Raw genomic sequence first — 16,354 nt, 5'->3', positions numbered from 1 at the left:
ACCCTGTCACCAAACCAAGACTAACAACAACGAAAGTAAATGTGTGTACGTACCAAGAGAGAGAAAAGGGAGCAGCGTAAGGCCGGATGTTCACCGCTGTGCAGAGGTGAACGTCACCAGTGCCCTCTGGGCAGCTCCTGTGACTTCTCTGTGCTGAGTCTTTATAGATAAAACCTTGAAAGGAAATCAAGTCATGGTAGTGATGACCTCCCTGCCAAACAGGGTGTGAGAAAGCCTCCTGGTACTGTATGACGCCTGTTGCTGTTGTTGTCATTATTTTGTCACCGCTGCCACCTCCACCAGGACCATCGACCATTGTCATCACCATCATCATCACTGTCGTCACCGTCATCATCAATTATTTTGCCACTACCAGAGACTGGATCTTCAGCCTCAGGAATGTTGATCAGTTGCTCTACTGCTGAGCTACAACCCCCAGCAGAAGGTCCTGTTTCTTGCTGTCGGATTTCCACAGGTTGGTTACCTGAGGAAGGTTGTGGCCTGTAGACTGTTATTTACCTTATTGTTCCCATCCAGCCCGATTCCCACCTCTGTGTTCAGGGGGATACCAACCTAGGACTTATGAATGTGACCACGTCTGGCAAAAGAGATCCTTCAGGGCGAGATTATCCTTGGTCAGGCTGAACCCTCAACCAAGAACTGACTGCTTATGTAAGCTCTTTCCTTTACCTGCAGCCATCTTGCCAGCTGCAGTGCCCATCCCTTAAAGCCACTGGGTTTATGGTGCTTAGCTACAGCAGCACCAGGAAGTTACCACAGGGGTGTTCAATTAGTGAGTGCTCACTGAGCACAGGGTCTACAGAGAGGAGGCTTGTGCACCTTTATCCTTAAATGAGCCTAAAAAAACAAACAAAAACAATACACTAAAAACAACTAGAATGAGCTTCTGCTAGTAACATGTCTTAGTCAGTGTTCTACTGCTCTGAAGAGACACCACGACCACGACGACTCTTAGAAGGCATTTAATTGCGGCTTAAGTTTCAGGGGTTTAATCCGTCATCATTGTGGTGGGGAGCATGGAGGCACACAGGCAGCCATGGTGCTGGAGACACAGCTGAGTTTTACATCCAGATCTGCAGTCAGAAGAAAGAAAGAGATCCAGGATGTGGCGTGCACTTTTAAAACCTCAAAGCCTGTTCCTGGTGACTTTCTTGCAAACAGCGCCACTCCCTGGGGACCAAGCATGCAATTCTCTAAGCCTATGGGGGCCATTCTCTTTCAAACCATCTCGTAATATTATTTACACCTTTTCCAGAGCGAGTGTAGCAGATCTCTAAGTGCAGGGTAAAGATGTGCCCTCAACAGGGAATTTAGCACTGTCACTTTCCCCACTCGTTGCCAAGAACCCACAATAGTTTCTCGGCGCAGAGAAGCACCTTCCTCAGGCCCCAGGTAGACAGCTGAAAGACACAACCTCCCAGCAGTCACCAGGACAAGATGCCAAGTCCAGAAGCAGGCAGACTGCGCCTTGGAGTTTGGTATATGCTGAAGGCAGAGGAGACTACTTGGAAAAATTAAGCTACACCTTTCTTGTTCCAGTTACCTTCACTAGAAGCCTTATTTTGGGGAAAGTCCTGTAGAGAGAAGAAGTATGACTTGTTTTTCTTTTGTAATCTTGAGGTAGGAACTGCTTTTAAGCCCCACTTACTGCATCCTCACGGTCTCTAGGCTTTGTGCTAGGGCTGCGGGTGGGGCCCCGGGCCCCCAGGGGCTCACTAATGTTCTAGGAGCACTGACCTAGAATACCGACTTTCCATATTTAAGACTACACTGAGTAACCAGGTTCGGTGGCTCGTGCCAGCATTCCCAGCCCTCAGCAAACTGGGCAAAGAGGATTGCTGCGAATTCCCAAGCAGCCTGGGCTACATAATAAAGCCGGGTCTCAAAACATGGCTTTGGCCATTAAAAAATGATTTAAAAACCCTTTGCTCTTTACTCATCCATGCCTGGGCAGAACACTCAAACGTAAAATATAAAACCCCAAATCACTAAGAGCCTAACAAATGGCTTAAAACCAAAGCAGGAACCAGTGGTCTAGGGCCACAAACCTGCAATCCATGAAAGGGGGCTGGGGGGAAACGGGGCTGGGGAAGTCGGGTCAAGAGTTAGAGGCCAGGGGCTAGAGCAAGAGCTTATCGGTTAAGAGCACTGACTGCTCTTCCAGAGGACCTGAGTTCAATTCCCAGCAACCACATGGTGGCTCACAGCCATCTGTAGTGGATTCGATGCCCTCTTCTGGTGTGTCTGAAGACAGCGACAGTGTACTCCTATAACATAAAATAAATAAATACTTTTTTTAAATTTCAAAGATTTATTATGTTTACTGTATAGCTCTCCTTGCAGGCCAGAAGAGGGCACCAGACCCCATAACAGATGGTTGTGAGCCACCATGTGGTTGCTGGGAATTGAACTCAGGCCCTCTAGTGGTCAGTGCTCTTAACCGCTGAGCCATCTCTCCAGTCCCCGAGCTTTCTGTGTTGTTGTTTTGTTTTAGGTGTGTGTGTATGTGTGTGCATGTGTGCCACTGTTCGTGTGCAGAAGTCAGAAGACAGAATCGGGCGTTCTCCACCACGCTGACTGTTCCTTTGAGGCAGCTTCCCGTAAGTTTAGCTGGATCTTGAGTTTTCTTTTCTTGACTAGAAACCAGAAAGCCCCAGTGATCCTTTTGTGTCTGGGAGTCACAAATGAAAGACAGCTGTGCACTTCTCTGTGGGCTCATCCTCTCTCCCCATCCTAGGTGCTTACACGAGTGTTTTAATTGCCCTGCTGTGCTGTGTGGCATCAGACAGCACATTGTTCAGGACTCACTAGCCTTTATGCAAACAGCACTGCTCTGCACTGGGGCTCAGATCCTGGTAGGTTCAACCTTAGACCTCAACATTTAATGGAGTCTCCCCCTGGCTCTCTGCCATCTCTTGCCCTCTCCATGGCTGAGACGTGTTCAGAGCTGAAGACTCAAGAGTTCGATCTTCCATTCTCACTCAAGGTCCTTGGAACTCCAGAAGGCCCTGACAGCCTCAGGCCTGCTTCTAGCATCCCACAGGATACTTTCCAGGGTCCATCCCCTTGAGAGTAGAGGATGACTCTCCTCCACTGGCAGGAAGCAGAAGACAGAGGTGAAGCCACCCAGTGTTCACACACTGGAGGGGTTGGAGTGCTCTCTTTACAACCTTTCCTTCTCTCCTCTCTTAAATTCTGTGCACGTGCGGGCTAGTTTTGTCAACTTGATACAAGCTAGAGTCATCAGAGAGGAGGGAGCCTTAATTGAGAAAAATGCCTCAGTAAAATTGGCTGTAGGTAAGCCTGTAGGGCATTTTCTTAATTAGCGATTGATGGGAGAAGGCCTAGCCTATTGTGAATGGGGTGGGGGGGGAGGCATCCCTAGGCTGGTGGTCCTGGATTTCTACAGGAAAGAGGCTGAGCAAGCCAGTGAGCAACACTCCTCAGCATTACCTCCTGCCTTCAGGCTTCTGCCCTGGTTGAGTTCCTGTCCTGACTTCCTTTGCTGATGAACAGTGATGTGGAAGTGTAAACTGAATAAACCCTTTCCTCTCCAAGCTGCTTTGATCACGGGGTTTCACCTCAGCATCTGTAACACCGAGGCTCGAGTCCCAAGCTTGACATGGCATTCTTTTTTATTATTATTTAATTTTTATTTATTTATTTATTTATTTATTTTTAATGTTATCATTTCGAGCGCCATGTTTATATCTTTTGATGTTCATTTCCTTGCAATATCACACTGAAACTTTGGAGTTTCCGGTTCCCAGTCCATACCCAAAAAAGCCTCAAAACCACACAGAGGGCCTAGAAGGTGGGTACCAGGCAACCTGAGGGACCTCAGGGGAACACAGGGTACCCTCCTACTTGGCAGGGGAGTAGGGACTGATGAAAAATACATCAAGATTAACAAAGTTCTGGTGAGATGGCTCAGCTGGTAAAGACCTTGACACCAAGCATGCCAGGAAGAGAGAAAGAGAAAGATGACCTGTGGCCTCCACAGCACACAGTGATAAGCACCTCCTACACACACACACACACACACACACACAATGTGATTGGGGGTGGGGTGTGCTTTTCAAGACAGGATTTCTCTGTGTAGCTCTGTAGACCAGGCTTTGCCTGGAACTCACAGAGATCTGCCTGCCTCTGCCTCCCAAGTGCTGGGATTAAAGGCATATACAACCATGCCTGGGAAAAAAAATGTAACTTTTTTTTTTTTCTAAATCAACACATTAAAGAAGCCATTTGGCATAGGAGGAGTGGAAGTCCTCCCCCAACCTGGGCTACATCCAGTGAACAGATTCGAAGTCCAACACATGTGACACATTCCTGTCCAGCTCACTAGCTCGTCCACTTCCTTTCTCAGGAGTGCCCCTCTTTTTGAAACTATATCCGCCGGCAGGTTTTTTTGTTTTGTTTTGTTTTGTTTTGTTTTGTTTTTCGAGACAGGGTTTCTCTGTGTAGCCCTGGCTGTCCTGGAACTCACTCTGTAGACCAGGCTGGCCTCGAACTCAGAAATCCGCCTGCCTCTGCCTCCCAAGTGCTGGGATTAAAGGCGTGCGCCACCACCGCCCGGCCCGCCGGCAGTTTTTAAAATAAAAATTATGTGCATATATGTATTTATCTGAGTTTATGCCCGTGGGTGGAGTGTCTGTGGAAGCCACGGAAGGTGTCGGGTCCTCTGGAGCCTGCTGTGAGCCGGCTGAAATCTAAGATCACTGTGAGCCCTGTGCACACCACTGCTAAGCCCTTTCTCTAGTTTTCCCTTTTTAAATAAGCAGCTCTATTTCTATATCTGACCATGAATTCCTGGCCCAATCTTCTGCCCTGGGATGCATGAAACCTGTGCAAGTGCCCTACCGCTCAGACCCAAGCCTGTATCACCCTGGCTTTGCACTGGCTACCTTACGTACTCTCAGCTGGCACTTCAAGTGCTCGCAGGACCCATAGGCTAAGACTTAGCCTACATACACCAAGTCTCCAGCCAGAGGACCTGACCCAGGCAGAGTCAGAGGGCTCCCCCTGCTGTAAGACTCAGGAAGTGAGCAGACAGACCTGGCATTCCTCCATGAGAACTGCCTCTGGGGCTCATTTAAGCCCTACTCCACTGAGACATGAATAATTGCCTTCTCTCCTGGATCCAAAAACGTAACACAGATATTCTAATGCCTCCCATTTCTGGATCCCTTGTTAGGGATGGCAAGGAGTCTGATAGACTCAGACTGCCCACTAATCATTCTATGACCTCTGGCAAGACGCTGGACCTCTGGGTGACTCAATTTCGGGAACAAAATAGAGACAGTCTATCACCCAGCTCAGAGGCCTGCTTTGAGGATGAGAGGCAAAGTGTAAACTGTTGGAAGTGGTACCCAGCATGCAGCCAGGATTAGGCCCTGTGAGGTGCCAAACCTGGAGCTAATGAGTTATTCGGCCATGGAGGGCTACAGGCTACGTTCTTTTTATTTATTTATTTAAGAAAACATCGTATGTGTATGAATACTTTACATGTGTGCATGTCTGTCCCCCATGTGGATGCCTGAGGCCCACTGAGGGCAAAAGAAGGCATCAGATCCCCCTGGAACTGGAGTTAGAGACAGTAGTAAACTGTCCAGATAGGTGCCAGGGACCGAACCCAAAAGAGCAGCCAGTGCTGTTGACCACCAAGCCATCATTCCAGCGCCTAGCCAACATTCTTTCTCTTGACTGTAGCATCTTCTATCATAGCTCAATGAAGCAGAGGTAGGTACTTATGTTAACCCCTACTTTACTGGAGAGGAAATAGGCACAGAGAGACTAAGCATATCAAGGTGACAGGGCCTGCCTTGAGCCCAGGCAAATGTACCAGCAGCCACTCCTTAGCCACTGTGTCTCCAAGTGCTCATGAGACAGGCAGTGGCCGATATCTGAATGGGGAAAAGAAGGCTCAGACAGGAGACACGACTTAGGTCATAGAGTTAATTAGCACTGGAGCCTGGCCTGGACTTGACCCAGTTCTGTCTCCCGACATTGTCTTGTGTAATGCCACGACAACCGAGCAGGAGTGATGACCCTGTGTGTGACACATGAGGACACTGACCTGAGAGGTTGACCCGCTCAGAGCCACAGGACAAGTATGCAGGGAGCTTTGTGTTAAAGATAGATGCTGGTGTTGGGGCCCAGTGCATTCTTGGTACCTTGCTGCAGTTCCCTGTCCTATCTTGTCTTTGTGACCATCCTCTCAAGCTCCAAGGTAATGACACGTGATTCCAGGCCAGAGAACAGCTGTCAAAGGCCCCGTGCCATGCTGCCACTCAGCCCAAGCCTGGGCTTGTCTTCCATTCTCCTGGCATATGTATTCTCTTTTATGTTACTGTGATAAAACACTCCAAGAAAGCAGCTTGAGTTTCATTATGGCTCAGTTTGAGATATACTTGATCCTGGGGAGCGGGGAGCCAAGTCAGTAAACACCAGAAGTAACCAGTCGCGGTGCATGTGACCAGTTTCTTCAGGTAAGAAGAAAGGAGTGGATGCTTCTGTTCAGTCACCTTCCTCCTTTGCATGAAGTTCAAGACTTTGTCCAGGGAATGGTACTGTCTACCTAACCAGGATAATCCCTTGCAGGCGTGCCCAGATTCCCTTACTAGGCAGCTTGTCTCCTGTCAGGTTGACAATGTTACATCACTGATGGCCTCTGGAGGCAGCTTGTCCAGGAGGCCCCGAGTGATGGAGGAGAGGGTCCAGAATGCAGACGCAGACACAGATGCAGATCACTTCTGTGCAGCCTCGACTGAGCTTGCCCTTCCCAGAACTCTTCGTCCATTCATCTCTGGTGCTCTGTACCTTGGAGGCAGCATCAAGAATAAAAAGCAGTGTAGCATGCTCAGCGTTGGGTACACCATTGCACATGTCACCGCAGGGCCACAAGTCCCCACCTTCCCTTCCAAGGTGATCTCTTGAACCGTGCAGCACGGCCAGACTGGGCTGATATTCTGTGGTATCTGGGGCAGAGGGGATGGTCCCAAAGCACTGGGTATCTAGTCAGAATAGTGTCATCATGTCACTAACTCAGTCACTGTTTGGTGACTCAGTGGAGATGGGTTGGACCCCCTACTCTGCCAGTGTCTGTGCTCTGAAATGCAGCTACCGCGGAAAGCAGACACCGTCCAGGCTCCCTGTTCAGGTGAGTGACGCTACTCTGTGTAGTCACTGAGCAAATGTGGGCCCCATATATTGCATCAGTTAACTTTTGCAGATGCCCTGTGATACATTAATGTCATCCCAAGGTTAGAGGTGAGGGAGTAGAGCAATCATGAGACCCCCCCCCTCCCACCCCACCCTAGTGTGGAGCCTGGCTCAAACACAGTCTGACCCAGAGCCCAGGACTTAGCTCTTAGCTGCCACACTCCTGCCTTCAACTCCGTAAGGTTACAGGTGCTGTTCTCATGCCGAGATGCATGGGGGCTGTCCCAGGTCAGGCTGGATGTAAATGCAGTTCCTGGGCTATTTGGGCCTTGGTTTGGTGTGATTTTCTTGGAGTTCTCTATGCCAAGTCATCCTACCTACCGAGCGTTGATTCTTATAACAGTTTCTGGGCTGAGGATGTAGCTCAGAGTGACTGCCTAGCTCTCATGGAGCCCTGGGTTTTATCTGTCGATAGCACCACATAAAGCCAAGTGTCATGCCACAGGCTTACATCCCAGAACTCAGAAGGCACAGGCAAGACAAAGGTTCAAGGCCATCCTTGGCTATGTAAAGAACTTACGACCAGCCTGGGCTTCATGAGACCCTGTCTCAACAACAACAACAAACTCTGGGGATCAGAAAAATAAAGCCAGCCCAGGTCTAGCTCAGTCTGCTGGAGACACTGGGGGTGGGGAGGGTGGGGGGGGGAAGGGGGTTCACTGGCAGTGTCACAGTATGACACAAACTGTGACAGATATAGGCACAAGAGAACTTATAATTCACTTATTATATTAAGTCCACCACAGAGAAATTCCAGTTCTGGGCCAGCCTGTTCTACATAGTTAGGGGCCAGCCAAGGCTCAAATATATGTGTGTGTGTGTTATATAGTAGTAATTATTTGTTCATTCATATAAAAGATATTTAGTGTCTCCTGAGCCTACACACTTCACTAAATGTTGAGGACACCCCAGGCAATAGACAGAATAGAGACAAATACAGGTTTTGCCTCTGTCACCTGTCTTCTTGCTGTCAGGAGAAATATTTATTGGGTAAAGTGGGAGGCAGGATGGGCGCGGGAAGTTTGACTGCACTCTCACCAGCCAGGGCAGGAGTCCGGCTATTTGAAGCCTTGGGGACACCGCTCCGGGATTGGGGAGCACAGTCTGAGGTCCCACGGGAGTCGGAGCTGGCTCGGGGGTCCCTGGGCCTGCAGGGCAGCCGGGGACTGTCTGGTTCTCAGGCTCTTGTGCACCTAGGTGCCGCTGAAAGCTGGGGTGGGGCCCACAGCCTAGACTGGCTCACGGCTGAAGGGGAGAGGGGGAGAGAAGCTCCACAGCGTCCGGGGTGGGGTGGGGAGGGGGGTTCTTGGCGGCGGTTTGAGTTGGCTTGGTTGCAGGCTGCTGGCTTGGGTTGGTGGTTGCTGTGGCTGGGAATGCAGAAAGGTCTTCTGCTGGAGGTTAGACGGCTCTGTAGGATCTGTAGGATCACGGCAGATCCCGATGAAAGAAGCAGTCCATGTTCTTAAGATGCTTATGGCAGAAAGTAGATGAGAAACAGTACTGCCATTTCTCAGGGCGGGCCTGAGCCTAAATACCTTTCGCAGGGAGGAGGGTCTGGGAAGAAAAGCTTAATTGGCTAAGGCTTTCTGGCCTTTAGATACCTCATTTAAATGGAGTTCTGTCTTGAGGCTATGTGACCACCCTCTACCTGTGGAAGGGCTAGGGGGTGTTGCCCTACATGACTGAAGGACACAAACCTATGGAGGACTGTGTCTGGAGTCTGAGGGCATGGTGAAACTCCTGCCACTCCTTAGGGTCACCTGGGGTCTCTCAAGATCACCTGGGGTCACTGGGGTTTCTAGCCTGTGCTCAACCAGATACCAGGCTGCCTTTCAAGGTCCTACAAATGTTTGCCTCTGTGTCACCAGCTGCCTTCAGGAATTGCCATCATATACAACTGTTGAACCTCAGCCCTTTTTCTGAATCCAAGGACTCTGATCCTGAGGCCCCTTCCCCACAAGCCCACCTCCCTCCAGTGCTGAAAGACTCAGGACAAACCAAAAGAAGCCTTCATTTCACACCACAGGGAGTCGACCCTAGGGGCTCATTATCCCAAGCAGGAGTGTAGTTTGGGTCTATAAATAGGTCTTTAACAGCAGGTTTAGCTCAACCCTAGTGGCCTGGAGAGAAATAGTGGGTGACTAGCTACAGTGCGCCTGCCTGGCCTCCCCTGTGGTGTCTTGGGCAAAGGAAGGGGCACTGAATGAGAGTGAGATGACTGGAACTCCACAGGGCGAACTCCCACATGTGCAACTCTGACCATCTTGCACCCCCTGGGCCAGTTTCCTTAGGTGCCACAGCCATGTGAGGAGTATCTAGTGACCCGCAGCTCACAATGCACCTGCAATCCCTGGTACCTGTCGAGGACTCAGTAAACTCCTGTTGGACCAGCACAAGCATCTCCTGCAGAGAATCTGACCTGGAGCCACAGGCACTTCCACTAGACCAGATGTTGGGTGCGTTCTCCTAGGAGACACGAACCGACATCTGTTCACCCCACATATGGACAGCAGAACAAAGAAGCAGCTCTACTCAAGTCTATCTTGGCAAACCAAGTTCACCCCGAGTTTATTGGGGTTGCTATGGGTAACTCCAAGGCGGTTGTCTCCCCGAAGCCCACCCCAACATGGATGATTCACAAAGGCTGAGCCATCAGAGCTCCAGCCCAGCTTGCAGGCAGCTCTGCTGGAGACGCCTCTCCCCAGTTACTCGGGATTTGTATACCTTAGTAGGGGTATCAAGAGTCTTTTGACTTTGAGCTTCCTGGATCTTATGAGTTTTGTTTCCTGAGCCTTATAAGGTCCAATGACTTGCATCCAAAACAAGAGAGGTCTTTAGCAGCAGGGTCTCACATCTCATTCTGGCATGCACAATAGCAGGGTCTGTTCATCGCGATTTCTCTTGCTGTGATGAAATGGAACACCGTAACCAAAAACAATTTGGAGGAGGTTTATTTGGCTTTACACTTCCACATTGCTATTCATCATCAAAGAAAGTCAGGCCAGAGGCTGTGAGATGGTTCAACGGTGAGGAGCACTGGCTGCTCTTCCTGGGGTCCTGAGTTCAATTCCCAGCAACCACACAGTGGCTGGCGACTGTCTATAAGGGGATCTGATGCCCTCTTTTGACATGTGGGTGTACATGTGGCAGAGTTCTCATAAATAAGGACATACATACATACATATATACATATATACATACATACATACAGGTCAGAGCAGGAACTCAAACAGGGCAGGAACTTTGAGGCAGGAACTGATGCAGAGGCCATGGAGAGGTGGTTGCTCTAGCTTGCTCAATCTGCTTTCTGATAGAACTTAGGACCACCAGCCCAGGGATGGCTCCATACACAATGGGCTGGGCCCTTCCCCCAATCTATCACTGATTAAGAAAATGCCCCGTTCGTAGAGCCCAGTGTCATGGAGACATTTCATTAATTGAGGTTCCCTCCTCTCAAATGACATTATCTTGTGTTGACAAAAAAAACTATCCAGGACATGACATCAGCTTTTATGGTTTTGGAGGCCTCAGAGGACTCCATGTCCAGAAATGTACAGAAGTAGCCCACCCTGGCACAGGGGTTTCCACTCAACAGTAGATGTCTTTTGGGAGTGTCTTTCCCCAGCCATGAGCGTGCCTGCAGTCATTCTTCTGTTGACTTTGTTCTTCCAGGCATTCTCCCAGATCTGTAAGACACTCAGGGTTAGCACTGTGTACTAAACTCTTTCTACAGAGGATGGGCTGGGGCTCTGAAGGCTCTTTACCATCTGTTCCAGGAAAATGATAATTCGTCTTTGGCACCTAATGGGATTCTATCTTTTTTTTTTTTTTTTTTTTGGTTTTTCGAGACAGGGTTTCTCTGTGTAGTTCTGGCTGTCCTGGAACTCACTCTGTAGACCAGGCTGGCCTCGAACTCAGAAATCCGCCTGCCTCTGCCTCCCAAGTGCTGGGATTAAAGGCGTTCGCCACCACTGTCCGGCCCTAATGGGATTCTAAAAGAGAAACACTAGCAAGGCCCGATGCAGCAAGAAAAAAAAAAAAAAAACCACCAACACTTGTATCAACTGTTTCTTTTTAAAAAATACCTGTGGATAGGGCTGGAGAGATGGCTCAGTGGTTAAGAACACTGACTGCTCTTCCAGAGGTCCTGGGTTCAATTCCCAGCAACCACACAGCAGCTCACAACTGTCTGTAACTCCAAGATCTGACACCTTCACACAGACCTACATGCAAATAAAACACTAATGCACATAGTCAAAATTATTAAAAATGTTTATGCATAGAAGTGTTTTACCTGCATGTATGTTTCAGCATCATGTCTGTGCTGTGTCCCAAGAGGCCAGAAGAGGGTGTCAGATCTCCTGGAACTGCAAAAGTCAGCGAGCTGCAGTATGGTTGCTGGGGATTGAACCTGGGTCCTCTGGAAGAGCAGGCAGTGCTCTCCTCTGCTGTGGAGCCATCTCTCAGCCCTTGTACCAACCATTTCATCAAAAAGGCAGTGCTAGTAGTTGCAGGGTGTCACTACCTGTCCAGCTCTCTGTAGTCTGATGTCACTCTCCACAAAACCATCCTCCTTTTCATCCTGATGGACAGTTGTGGGGCCATAGCTCCCCCCCCCACCATACCCACTGGGCTTGCTGGGGGCTGTCTGACATTACTCAGCCTAGAACAAGACCAAAAGGGAGCAAGCACTGGGTTTGGCAGTGAGTACTTTTAATCCCAGCACCAGGGAGGAGGCAGGTGTCTCTGTGAGTTCCGGGCCAGCAAAGGCTATGTGGTGAGACCCTGTCTTCATCCACATCTGCCTGCAGAAAGGGCCAAGACTGACAGACAATCGCCATTCCTGGTACACTTTCTTCCATGGGACAAATGTACAGAGCATATCTAAGAGAAGTAAGCGACCAGTTCTAGAAGCGAATGATTCTCTCCTGTACCCTGCTAGTGCCCACTCCTTCTTTGGTAAACTGTTGCTCAGGTATAAAAGCTTTCAGAAACCTCACAGACTCAGTACTTCACTTCCTTTCTTTTTTTGGGGGTGGAGGTGCAGCAGGAACACTAGCCTCGCTCCAAGGCTGCCTCCCTGCTTCTGACTTAGCACCCAGACCCTTGTCCAGTTGCTACTCTCTCACCAACTCCTAATAGCTTTAGAACTTATGAATCAATTTACAGGCTGGTTTGAATCATTCGGCCCCGCTAGAGCCCTGCCTACCTTGTAAAGGTCACGCCCACCCTGGGCTCAGCACAGCCACTAAAGTTCCACATCAGTCCCTGTTGAATGAACTTAAGTCACCTGTGAACACAGCTTTACCAGGCCAAGCAAACTACATATTGAACCCCCCCCCCCCCGAGTGTCTCATGTTCTTAGTAGTGTCTGTCCTTCCTGTTATCTTTCAATCGTGACATTCACGGGACCTCAGGTGGTGGTGACCAAGCATTCACATGGTTCACACCAGCCAGTCTATCTGGTCAGCCCATCCGGGACTGGTTTTCTTTGAGTTTCCTCAGGGTATGCAGTCTTGTCTCAAGAAGAGGTGGGTACTTAACTTAGTTTTCCATTCCCATGACAATCAGGAATCCCACCTGCCCCGACTCCTACAGTCTTGGGAGCCAGACTGTGAGAGGCTCCTTCATCTCACTTTAAGTTTCCCCAATTCACAGATCTCAGGAGACGACTTCCTGATTCTTGGTTTTCTACGTTTTCTACACCGTGTCATCAGTCAGGTCAGTTAATTGCTGACTCAAGGCTGCTGTGCATGGGGCTAACGTCGGGGCCCCAGGGCACTATCATTCCCACCTCCCTCTCTGTTCTCTGAGTTTTCCTGTTTTTTAAAGTTGGAGTCCCAAGAAGGGCTAATTTGTGCCCTCCCTTAAACCCTGACCTAAAGAAACAGGTGCCAACACCCACACCTCATCTGTCTCCGGCCAAATCAGAGGCTAATGTTGTTAGCTCACCATAGACCTTAGCACTGTCCTACTGCTGTTTAGAGACACCACGACCAAGGAAACTATTACAAGAGAAAACATTTTAGTGGGGGCTTGCTTACGAGTTTCAGAGATTTAGTCCATTATCAACACAGTGGGGAGCACAGCTCTGGCGATCTATCTGAGAGCTGTAGCCTTATCTGCAGGCAGAGAGCCAGAGAGACATGGGCCTGGCTTGGACTTCTGAAAACTCAAGAGCCCATTCCCAGTGACATGCTTTCTCCAACAAGGCCACACTTTCTAACCCCTCTAATTCTCAAGCAGTTCCACGCTCTGGTGATTTAAGCATTCAAATATACGAGGCCACGGGACCATTCTCATTCAAACCAGCACAGCTCCCTCTCAGACCCTGGAGAAGTCAAACCAGCACAGCTCCCTCTCAGACCCTGGAGAAGTCTCTCTTTATCCTCAGGTTTCTTCTCTTTACATGGAAGAGAACCTTTTGCTATGAACCGGGCATAAAGTCTCTCCCCAAATAGTTTGTACTGAAGGCTTGGTTCCCAGCTGGTGGTATGACTGAGAAGTGACTGGATTATGAGATGCTAAATTCGTCAATGAATTCATAGCGGAGTGGCTACTAGGGAGTACCTTCTTCAAAGAAAGTCACTGGAGGCATGCCTTTGAAGGTACAGTATTACTTTGTCCCTGTTCCACGCCCTCCTCTCTACCAACCATGATGTGATTGGTCCTTTACAAACGTCCCAGACCCCAAAGCAGAAACGTCTGACTGTGGACAAAAACCTCTGACATGATCCGAATGCAGTCATCCTCTCCTTCAGCTGTTACTGACAGCGTTCAGACTTGGGGTGTGTGCTAGTTAGTTTTATGTCAACTTATAAAAACTACAGTCAGAGAGGAGAGAGCCTCCATATGACTGGGCTGTTGGTAAGTAAGCCAGTACAACAATTTAGTGATTAAAGTAGGAGGGTCCAGCCCATTGTGAGTGATGCCGCCCTGGGCTGGTGGTCCTGGGTTCTGTAAGAAAGCAGACTGAGCAAGCCAGGAGGTGCAAGCCAGTAAGCAGCACCCTCCATGGCCTCTGCATCAGCTCCTGCCTCCAGGTTCCTGCCCAGCTTGAGTTCCTGTCCTCACTTCCTTTAAGGATGAACCTGAAATGGAGGAGAAACAAAATAAACCCTTCTCAAATTGCTTTTGATCATAATATTTAATCACAGCAAAAAGATATCCCAAAGCAGGGCTCAAAGGCTATACTGGAATTGATTTTTCTTTGTAAAATGAACTTACTAGAAGAGACATTACTGAATACACACACTGACAGCAACATGGCAGGGCACTGAGGGTCAGCAACCTTAAACGTCTTGGTTACTGCAGATATACTACCAGTAACAACAATAATAAACAAACAAAAACCAAAAAAACAAAATATCTTAGACACATTTCTATTGCTGTGAAGAGACACCATGACCAAGGCAACTTATAAAAGAAATGAATTATTCAGGCTCATGGTTCCAGAGGGTTAAGAGTCCATGATCATCCTGGCCAGGAGCATGGCCGCAGGCAGGAAGGCATGAAGCTGGCCTAGTAGCTTAAAAACTTACATCTTGGGCTGGAGAGATGGCTCAGTGGTTAAGAGCACTGACTGCTCTTCCAGAGGTCCTGAGTTCAATTCCCAGCAACCACATGGTGGCTCACAATCATCTGGGATCCGATGTCTTCTTCTGATGTATTTGACAGCTACAGTGTGTCCTCATATATATAAAAGAAATAAATTAAAAAAAAAAAACTTACATCCTAATCCACACGTAGAAGGCAGAACAAGCTAACTAGAACTTGGAAGAGCTTCTAGAACCTCAAAGCCCGCCTCTCAATGAGAAGGGAGGAGTTTCTGTGACAAGAGCGTGGGCACCCTCATGGACAGGTGCTGGTAATTAACTCAGAGCAGCTTGTCCTCACTGCATTGCTTTTTCTTCTCCTCTTCCTTTTTTTGAAGAATATGGTTTCTCTGTGTAGCCCTGGCTGTCCTGGAACTAGCTCTGTAGACCAGGCTGGCCTTGAACTCACAGAGATCCACCTGTTTCTGCCTCTCCAGTTCTGAGTTTAAGTGTGTGTCACCACTCCCTGGCTCTTTTCTTTTTCTTTTTTTGGTTCGTTTTCTTTTGAGATAGGGTCTATGTAGCCCTGGCTGTCCTGGAACTATGTAGAGGAGGTTGGCCTCAAACTCACAAAAATCCGCCTGCCTCTCAAGTGCTAGGACTTAAAGGTGTACACCACCACTGCCGACTTTAAGCATTTATTTATTGTATGTCAATTTATTTATTGTATGCCATAAAAAGCGTGTGGAGGTGGGAGGACAGCTTGGAAGAGACGGTTCTCTCCTTTTACCATGTGGATTCTGGGAAAAATTCAGTACGTAGCCCCAGCTGCTCTATGTGAACTCAAGTGAGGTTAGCCTGCCTCTCCCGAGTGCTGGATTAAAAGCATGAGCCACCACACTGGGCCCAAGGACTGCAGGCTTCTAAAAATACCCAACACTGCGTGCGTGCGCGCGCGCGCGTCTGTGAGCGCGTGTGTATGCTAGGAATCGAATCCAGGGCCTCATGTTTGCCACTGAGCTAATCCCCCAACTTCTAAACACACCTACAGAGGATCTACAATGACCAGAAGACAGCTGGGTGTCTGGACCTCCAGTCCTAATGATGTTAAGAAATAGAAATGCACCATGATCCAAGCATTAACTCTTTTTCAAAAAAGAGTTTCCCCGACTTCCGCCATTACCCCATCCCCCAAATCCCCTTAGTTGTGATTCCGAACCAGCCTTTCCTGTCCTCAAACCTCGGTTTTCCCATCTGTATACGCTCCCTCCACACGGCACAGCAAACCTAAGCCGGGAGGATCCGATCGGGCTCGAGTGGAGCTTTAACCTATAGGTGAAAAACCAGGGAAATGACTGACGTTTCCTCCCCTCTGGACACCTCTACGCCGTCCTAGGTAGCGACAGTTCCCTAAGCGACCCCTGGAGGTGTGGCTAGACGCTGGGAGCCACGCCCACCGGAGCCGGGCGACTCCGCCGCGCCTTGTCCTGAGAGCCGACATGGGACCTGCGTGACGTCACCCCCACTTCCCGTGTAGCCATCCGCCATAAGAAAAAGTAGTCCCCGGCCCCCGC

General features: G+C 49.1%; 1 long non-coding RNA gene across 5 annotated transcripts; it reads right to left on the bottom strand.

Annotated features, from left to right (window-relative positions):
• Positions 1 to 8,553: 8,553 nt before the first annotated feature.
• LOC143441499 (uncharacterized) lies at positions 8,554 to 16,351 on the bottom strand. Of its 5 annotated transcripts, XR_013108981.1 has the most exons (4): positions 11,331 to 16,351; positions 9,970 to 10,931; positions 9,603 to 9,711; positions 8,559 to 8,662 (listed from the first exon to the last, which is right to left on the bottom strand). It is a non-coding gene; the product is annotated as an uncharacterized LOC143441499 (long non-coding RNA). The 5 variants fall into 5 exon arrangements; XR_013108979.1 differs by having other exon boundaries at positions 8,554 to 9,711; XR_013108977.1 differs by lacking the exons at positions 8,559 to 8,662; positions 9,603 to 9,711 and having other exon boundaries at positions 9,783 to 10,931.
• Positions 16,352 to 16,354: the final 3 nt, after the last annotated feature.

The sequence above is a fragment of the Arvicanthis niloticus genome, chromosome 2, assembly GCF_011762505.2.
Source record: "Arvicanthis niloticus isolate mArvNil1 chromosome 2, mArvNil1.pat.X, whole genome shotgun sequence".
Taxonomy (NCBI): Eukaryota; Metazoa; Chordata; class Mammalia; order Rodentia; family Muridae; genus Arvicanthis; species Arvicanthis niloticus.
This window is presented reverse-complemented; position numbering and strand designations above follow the sequence as displayed.